This window comes from Tupaia chinensis, unplaced genomic scaffold (assembly GCF_000334495.1).
Source record: "Tupaia chinensis unplaced genomic scaffold, TupChi_1.0 Scaffold144952_1, whole genome shotgun sequence".
NCBI lineage: Eukaryota > Metazoa > Chordata > Mammalia > Scandentia > Tupaiidae > Tupaia > Tupaia belangeri.
The window spans coordinates 5,414,808-5,424,094 of NW_006204812.1; the positions used below are offsets into that span (position 1 = coordinate 5,414,808).

Genomic DNA, 9,287 nt, shown 5'->3' on the forward strand with positions numbered 1-9,287 from the left:
CTTAGACGTGCTATTGTTTCACTCTAAGATGACGAGCACTATTCTAGTTGAGTCTCTCCTTCTTGCTGTCATCACCTGGTTGTTGCCTTGCCAAGTGTGGGACAAGTTTTCAGCTACTCTAGGAGATGAGAAAGGTGGAAGCTCTGACGTGGAGGACAGTAGTTTTTGCAGTACTATGGCAGGGAAGGACAAAGTCCCTGTGGACCCAAAACCAACTGCCTTTGTGCTTCTGAGAGTGTGACCTGAACTACGAAAAGCACCTCTGTGAGCATTCGGGGGCAACGTTCAAAGCTCTGCTGTGCATGTGTTCCTTTGGTTTCCTGGCCTTCCTCCCTCTTTGAAATGAAAAATAAAGCCACCTGTCAAAGCTGGTGATATGTTCAGACCTGTAACCCACACAGATTCAGGAAGACTTCAAAGTAGAAACTCCTCGGATCTGATTACATTTCATCACAGATGGTAAATTTATGCCCTGAGCCCCCCACCTTTGCTCTGACTTCTGTACTCTAAGCTGGTGAATAGAACTTACAGAACTTACAGTGGTGTTATTTGCCAACTAATGAGTTAAACAATTTTTTCTCCCAAACTTCAGAGACTCTGGCTTTGAACAGAGATGAACCAAAACTTAGCTTTATATCGAGTTGTCAGAAAATTCATGACATGTTTTTCTATGCAAAAATGCACCATGAATTTTCTGACGACCCTATATGTGTGTGTGGGTATGCATGCATATTTGACCCCAGAAAATGTTTACCTATTAGAAGATAAAACATTCCCGATTATGATATCTGTTATCTTCATAGCACTTTGACTTGTAAAAATGGGTCAAAAATAGTACAAAGCTCAGGGTGGTTGTGAACAATAACTGAATTATTATGTGCAAAGCTCTGGGGATATTTCCTGAGACAAATTGCCTATGTTTTCCTGAGGAGCTCTTGTTTTCCTGAGGAAACAACTATAGATGAGGTTATAAAAAGGAAGGTGAATCCGTGTGCTGACTATGCATTCAATAATTAATCTATACCCATTGTTTAGTGCAAACTCTTCTGGTAGCCCACCATGATTGTGTTCCAATTTAGTGAGAGGATAAAGTCATATGGCTCTTTTATGACAATTTTTCTCTGGCAAAGATTGCTATGCCATCTCAGAAAAGATCAACCCAATCTTGCTTTCTGAGTATTTTTTTGAACTTCTGTAATGATGTATTCTGGGCCATGGAATTTGGTCTTGGCATTAAATTGACAGCAGGGTAGTATATTTTGACTTACCATCATCTGGCTCTCTTTACTGTCTCTCTCACAGATGTCTACATGGCTTCTCTATAAGCGTGCACATGTTCCAACTTCTGATTTTTGTAGATAGTCTCAAATAAGAAGTATTTAGCTATGGTTTGGAAGAGATGTTGAGTTTGTTTGGGGACATCTCTCCTAGTCTTTGCATAGTGCCTTCCAGGTAAGTGGGACAAACTAGGAAGAGCTTTCTCATACTGGCAAGATGATGGCTCATCATCTCACATGGATAGAGTGCTCATTTGTTTTCCAAATTGAAGACAGCTAGCCTGGAGTGCATTTCAGGGATACTACTTTAAAGTCAAGGCAGCAATCAGGCCTCTGCAGACTCTCAGGGTGCAAGACTTCTGGGTGGGAGTCTCAATACATTTCCTCTGTCTCTCATGACCTGCACCTGTCTGATTCTTCAGGTTGAGAAGGGATTCAACAGAGCATGGTTTGATATTAAGTAATTCCTCATATCTAGTTGGCTACTGGTTTATACAGTGTCCCTAGTAAAAGCATTTCTAGGTTGTGTATTTAGACTAACTAAGGAGGTATACATGTAGGGGTAATGTTTCAGTTCAGGGTCCAACTTGACTTTACTATTCCTCCCTTCTTCTTTTCCATTTTTTTTTTAATGTGGCATTTTCTGCAGAGGTAAGAATCTATAAATCTTATTTTTGACAATTCTTGTTAGCATTGGTTCTTCAGTAAAGAAGAGACCATTCAGCAGACATTCCCTGTCCTTGATCTTAGAGAAACAGAAACCAATTTTTGTCCTCAAGGAGCTAATAGTCTTGTGGTGTGGCCAGACGTATAAAGACTTGCCGAGAGATGGCAGAGGTTGCTGCAGTGGAGATGTATGAGATGTGGGGCAAGAGGACTGTGTTCTCAAGAGCTTCTATCACAGAATCTTTCCTCGGGGATTTCCTTGTCTAATGAACATAACCACAGTCAGGACCATCTGAAGATGTTGCAGGAACACTGAGGTTCATCAAACGTAGAAGACCTCTCCTTTCGGGACTTCTATGGGTATTAACCATGACATCCCCTTGAGTTTTCAGAGCATTTCAGAGAAGCCCTGTCTCTACATGTGCTTGGTTTTTCAGATTCATATTTTGCACATCATAGGCCTACCCCTCAAGCTGGTCAACAGCTCCAGTGACCTGGCTCATTTAAATATCAGATGCTCCTGAGTTTTTAAAATCTGGACTCCCCACCTTTTTATACCCATTGTAGATCAACTTGCATGAAGTCTTCATTGTATACTCATCCATTCTCAACCTTTTATTGATCTTCAGGAGTCACTTTCCATATTGTCCAAGTGGAAATGGTGGAAATGACCACTTGAACCCAGGCTTGTCTTTAGTATTCTGGTCTTATATCACCATGGATCTAAAATGCTTCTGAAATTTCAACACTTATAAGCCAGCTCTTTCATATATATATATCTATATCTATCTATCTATCTATCTATCTATATATAGATATAGTGTTGTCTGAAAAGTCATGACACATTTTGAGTAGAAAAACATAGAAAAAATATGTCTCGACTTTTCTGAAAACACTATAAATGCTGTGGAACATAGACGCCTCTTTTTTATCTTGGCATCCCTTTCAAAGCCCAAAATAGTAGGCCATACCTTTTTTTTTTGGAGAGGTTTTCGCTACAGGGTGCGTGCGCTCTCCAGACAGACAGAGAGAGACATAGAGACAGAAAGCGAGAAATCACCCCCCAGAGGGGATGGTCACGCCGCAATCCCTTCTCCTCCATTCTCCTCTTGGGATCTTGGGCACGCACGAAACGTGTCGACTACGTGGGAGTCCAGCGACATAGCCATTACGCTAACTGCTGGTTCCCATCACACATTTTTAAAAATATTTTTATTTAATTTTATTTATTCATTCCTCTATTTTTTATTTAATTTGACCAGATAGAAATACAGAGAGAGAGAGAGAGAGAGAGAGAGAGAGAGAGAGAGAGAGAAAATGAGAAAGTAAGCCACCAGGCCCAGGACTAGAACCATGGTCGGCCATGTGGAAGTATTCAGCACCTTAAACACCATGCCACCTGCTGGTCCCATAGACTGTACATTGTTAATCATTCAATGTTTCTTTTTCTAGTTGTTAATATTCTTATGCATTTATTTTCAACTCTATCAATAAATGTTATCAGATTTCAAAATTTATTGATTTATTTATGCGCTCTTCCAAATTTTAAATGAACTCCTCACACACTTGTACATACAAACATTGTAATAGCTCAAATACTAGTTATGTGCTAGACTGTAGATGACATATGCACATCAAATGTTTTCACTGTTTTAATAATTATGTAAAGTAAAATTTATTATCTTGATAGTAGAGATGAGAAAGCTCTAATGACTATTGAAAAGGTGTAGATGGAAAAAGAAAGGCAAATGTATATGCTAACTACTCACTCAATAACTACCTACACCCATTGCCTAGTGTAAACTCATGCCAGGGGAGTGTGGGATTGCAAAACAGGTTTTGGTTGTGAGGACGAGTAATCTTAGGACCCATGAGAGACTTGAGTTGAAGGATTTTCTTCCCCCTACTCTTTTGGCTGTGCTAAACTTTAGTCAAAACTTACTTCAGATAACTTGATAATAAAAAGATGGTCATTTGGACATTTTTACTCACCATATGACTCAGGTACTCAATATGGATTTAGCACGTCTATGTTTTAATAATCTAAGCCAGATTAAAGAAATCCATGCTTGAAATGTGTATTTTATTTAACAGTGTGTTACTTGTAACACTTTAGACACTCGTGGGCTTCTAAATTCTGTTGGGAGGCTGTAGGAATGTTCAATGAACTAGAGTTTTCACAAGATTTGTCTCCTCCAAATCTAATAAAGATTAAGCTTCAGTAGCTCCTATGTCCCCCAAATAAACAGACATAATCAACTCACACAGTTCAGTTCATTTAGTTATTTAAATAGCTTCATGCTATTTTACTTTAAAAATCTTAAGAGATTTCCTGAAGACATTATTCCACCAAGTTGGTACTGACTGGTGGAGGCAATAAAACCAATAAAGTCATTAAAAATAATTTGAACAAAAGAAGTAACTTGATATTATGCCATCTACAGTTGGTTAAAATGACATTTTAAAGTTCTCTTTCATCTTACCAAACAGATCTCTCATAGAAAAAAATGTGATTAATAAATTATCCTCCATAAATCTTATGATAACTATTATAGTCTTTGGAGAATTATGAATCCACATCTGGAAAAAGTATTTTATATGCTACTGCCTGTAAAACAGCATGCCATACATTTTACAAGTGCACGTTAGTAAGTAAAAATACGGTATGTTTTTTTGTGTTCATCATTTTCCCCTCCAAAAGAAGTGTAAGGTTAGTTTATTTCATAGTAAAGAGTGCTAATAAAGTTTATATGACGCTTGTTTTCCTCCCTTGCTTTGGTGCTGATGCAGCTTCCCTCGGTTATTTGGAAGGAGCTTCCCTTCAGAACTCAAGGAAATCTCTCATATAAGCTAAGTCAGTCAGTGTCATTGGAACCATTGCATGGGTGGAAGCCAATAGGTCCAGAAACATCAGAGAGGAAGCTAAAGGCATAAGAGCCACACATTTCACTTTTTTTGTGTGCATGTATATGCTCTTGAACTTGATTTCTTTTAGACTACTTTAAACATCCAGATTTCATGAGCTAGCAATTCAAAATGCAAGATTGGCTCATTTTTGGAATTAGAAATTTGATTAAACTTAAACATTTGTTAAATAAAACGAGCAAAGTACTTTGAGAGCCAACAACGTCCCTTGGAAGTAGAAAATGTTTTTTCATTTCCAAGCAGCTGTTTGCAATAAGAAGTGGCTGGTGAGTGAAAGGGAAGGACACCATTAAGTGGAGGTAACCCCTCCAGGGTTTTATGGAGCTCTGCAGTCATGTGAGCAACGTCAGTGATAAATATCACAGTAGAGGTTGCAATGTGCCTGGTTTTATTTTCATGTGGATCCTTGAATATACTTTAACTGGAGTCCCAGAATACATTTAATGACTGTGGAAAAGCACAATCTTAATGTACACCAAAGCAACCATAAGAAAAAAAGAGATGTACAAGTCTTATTTCTGTAAGAACAATGTATAATAACCTATAACAATAACACCTGTAAACCAACTTTCTTTTGTTTGGATTTTGGAAAAGCAGCAGGCCAGACTCAACTAAGTAGATACCAGGCCTTCAGTCTCCAGAGAGTTTTAATACATTTATCTTTTGGACCTTGTTTCCAAACATTTAGAATGACCAGATTAAGGGCTTGCAATGCTGTTGGAATGATGAGGACCTTCAAGTTCACTGAGTCCAGGCCCATTACTTCACAAATGAAGAATTTGAGGAGCAGAGTGATAAAGGAAATTGTCCAAAAGCCAGTAGCTAACAAAGACAGGGCTAGAACCCATATTTCATCAATTTAGGTCTCCCGACTCCTAATCGCTCCAGTATATTAAAAATATTTCTACTTTTAAATAGGGGCAACATGGCACTTGTGAAGTGGGGTCTCTACTTCTTTCAGAGTATCACCTTAAAACCATCTATCAGGAGAATCTAATCACCGTTTTGACCTTTATAGTGTCAAAAATCACATAATCATTATGAGGTAGGTAAAAGTATGTTATTTTTGTGCATGGAGGAAAATAGTCCTATAGTTCTAGATTTCTTGACTTATTTTCATCAGTAATTGGATGTGTGAGCTTGCATAATTCTCGCCATGGCTATGCACTTAAATTTCTTCGACTTTAAAATAAGATCAGAAAAGGCCATTGCTAAAATACCAGTTAGGACTGGGTTTGTAGCACTGTGGTGATATGCTGCTCAAGACAAACATGATCGTGAATCCCAGGCCCTGTCAGCTGAAACAGCTGGGCATCTGCACAGGTGCCCAAGATCAGACTGCCTGGGGTACTGAAAGAAGGGGATCACAGGGTAACCAAACACGCTAGAGGCTGCTTATTTTGTTCCCTCTTTCACATTGACACATTAGCATTAAGGAGTTATTATTTTTTTCTTTCTTTACATAATTATTTTATTTAACTTTATTTATTTATTTAAATTTGACCAGAGAGGGACAGAGGGAGAGAGAGAGAGAGAGAGAGAAAGGAGGGAGAGAAAGAGAGAGGAGAGAGAAAGTGAGAAAGAAAGCTGTCAGGTCTGGGACTCAAACCCTGGTTGGCCATGTGGGACTCCAGAGCCTTTGACCATCATGCCACCTGCCAGCCCCTAGCATTACGGAGTTCTTCTAAGACTGGCATAAGAAGGTGGCCCTTTATGGCAGTGGTTAAGTCCTATGCACATGAAGCTCAATCCCATAAGACGGAATGAAGTGCAAATATCAGCCCTGACAACTTGAAAACCATGCCTAGCGCATGTGTGCATGTGCCCAAAATTCTGATGGGACAGAGAAATGGAGGGAAGTTACACTGTGATCCCCTTCTTTCAGTACCCTAGTCAGTGTGTCCACATCCTATTGCTGGGTTTTCTCCCTTTGGCAAGCCCACATGCCCTCTGGCAATAAGGAAAAAAACAATTTAATAAGTGACAATGTCTTTTAAATATCTGTTTCAATTTCTCTCCAATGCCTTTGAGTGTTGCTGTATCTATTCATAGTAAATGCTCAGAACTCAGAAACTTAAAGCAACACTTACTTATTTGTGATTCTGTGGACCAGTGAATCGGTCCGGCTCACCCATGTCAGCTGATGACTCTGTTTCAGGGGGTTAATGGACTATTCATTGGGTGATGAGGACATCTGGACACATGGATGTTTTTCTTTGACAGGCTAGTCTGAACTTGGTCAGATGGTGGTTACAGGATACAAGAGACAGAGTAAAGGTGATCAAGTCTCTTGAGGCCTAGACTGCAAGCCAGCATACCACTATGCCCATGGCATTGTGTTGCTCAGTCATGAAATCAGGCAGGGTCAGTGAGGAGGGAAATAGTTTCTGCTCATTGATGTGAGGAGTTGAAAAGTCACAATGTAAAGTAAGAATGACCAATAGGGAATTGTAATCAATTTTTTTTTTCAATCTACCACAGTGTTTAACTCTTACATTGAGAACAGTGTGTTCATCCTGAACAAGTGTTATAAGTCTTTTAGATTTCACAACCATTAAAAAGTAAAATAAAATGCCATGGGAAGAACACACAAGCATTCAAATATTGGCATTTTTAAATTAAATAACTAAGAACATTAAAACCAAATGCTGATGATTTATTTCAAAAGAATGGTTTACCACCAAACAATGTAGGTAGAATATAATCTTAGACTAAAGGAATGACAAATTTATACTGACATTTTATATTCCTAATTTATTGTCCTTGTTTTTCTTCTCTGTCAATTGGTGAAAATTTCATCAGGAGTGTCACAGTTCCATGTGGTGAAATTTGAGGACTGTTGACCACCCTAGAAAACATATATGCCAATGATAGGTAGAATCTCCTCAGGTATGGCTTGATTATCAAAGCCTTCAGAGTGAATCTGCACTGTAGACAGAGCTCATCTGCAGATTAGTTGCAGTGAAACAGTGAAATATTATCCAAGAGGTGGCTCAAAATGTCTCCATGTTTAATTTGTTAAAACATCAAAGATGGCATGATACTCTCAGTCCAAGGGCAAAATATTGAGGCTCAGTGTTCCAGTTCTGTTCTTACCTGGACAATGTAGGAGGGATTGCCCTCTGAGATACTGGGTCTCACCATGGTGTTGCACACATCACCTGAGAATCCCTTATTAAAACACTTACTTGGCTAAGCCCAGCCTCTGTTGTGTAGTATGTAGAATATCAGAACCGGATTGTAAAACTGGAAGCCACATGCTGACCATAGTCCAAGTCTTTAGTCTGATTGGCTTGAAAACTTGCCAGAAATGAGTGCCAGGCATCCTGATGGGCTGGAGGACTTGAGGATGTGGATCAGAGCATGACTGAGCCCCATGGAAGGTGCTTCTCTCTCTCTGTCTCTCATGAACATTCATATACTATATCATTAAAACAAATAAACAAACCCAATTACGTACTTGGTCAAGCTTGAGTTTTTCTCTCTATAAAATGAGATAGTAGTTAATACTTACTATATTTTTGTAAATATAAAGTAAAATAAGATATGTTAAATATTCAACCCTATGGCAGTGTTCAGTATAAGATAACTGATTATTAGGTAGTTGGTTTGGTTTATAAAGAATTTGCTGTTGAAAGTAATTTGAAAGTGGAGGCTTCCTCACTGAATGGGCCGGCTGCCGGGACTGGGAAAAGTGAATTTCGGAATCAGAAGTCAAAGATAAAGAACCGAGATGAATCAGAGCTACTTACTGTTCCTGATGGTTGGAAGGAACCAGCCTTTTCCAAAGAAGAAAATCCCAGAGGACTCTTGGAGGAGAGCAGTTTTGTAAGTTTCCGAAGTATAGAGAGGCTTACTTGAAAGAGTGGTGGCCTTTGGTGCAGAAAGCATTACATCCCATTAAAGCAAGCTTGGACCTGATCAAGGGCAGCATGACTGTTTGTACTACGAAGAAGACTTTTGATCCGTACATCATCATTAGGGCCAGAGACTTAATAAAACTGTTAGCAAGGCGTGTTTCATTTGAACAGGCAGTACGTATTCTTCAGGATGACATTGCATGTGACATCATCAAAATAGGTTCTTTGGTAAGAAATAAAGAACGATTTGTAAAAAGAAGACAATGGCTTATTGGTCCCAAAGGATCTACATTGAAGGCATTGGAACTCTTAACAAGCTGTTACATTATGGTTCAAGGAAACACAGTTTCAGCCATCGGACCTTTTAGTGGATTAAAGGAGGTTTGAAAAGTAGTCATAGATACTATGAAGAATATTCATCCAATTTAGAACATTAAAACCTTAATGATTAAACGAGAGTTGGCAAAAGATTCTGAATTACGATCACAAAGTTGGGAAAGATTTTTGCCACATTTCAAACACAAAAATGTGAATAAACGCAAGGAACCAAAGAAAAAAA

At 38.7% G+C, this 9,287-nt stretch overlaps 1 pseudogene; it reads left to right on the plus strand.

Annotated features, from left to right (window-relative positions):
• The first annotated feature begins 1,399 nt into the window (after positions 1–1,399).
• LOC102473696 (KRR1 small subunit processome component homolog) overlaps positions 1,400–9,287 on the plus strand; it is a 14,284-nt pseudogene continuing 6,396 nt past the window's right edge.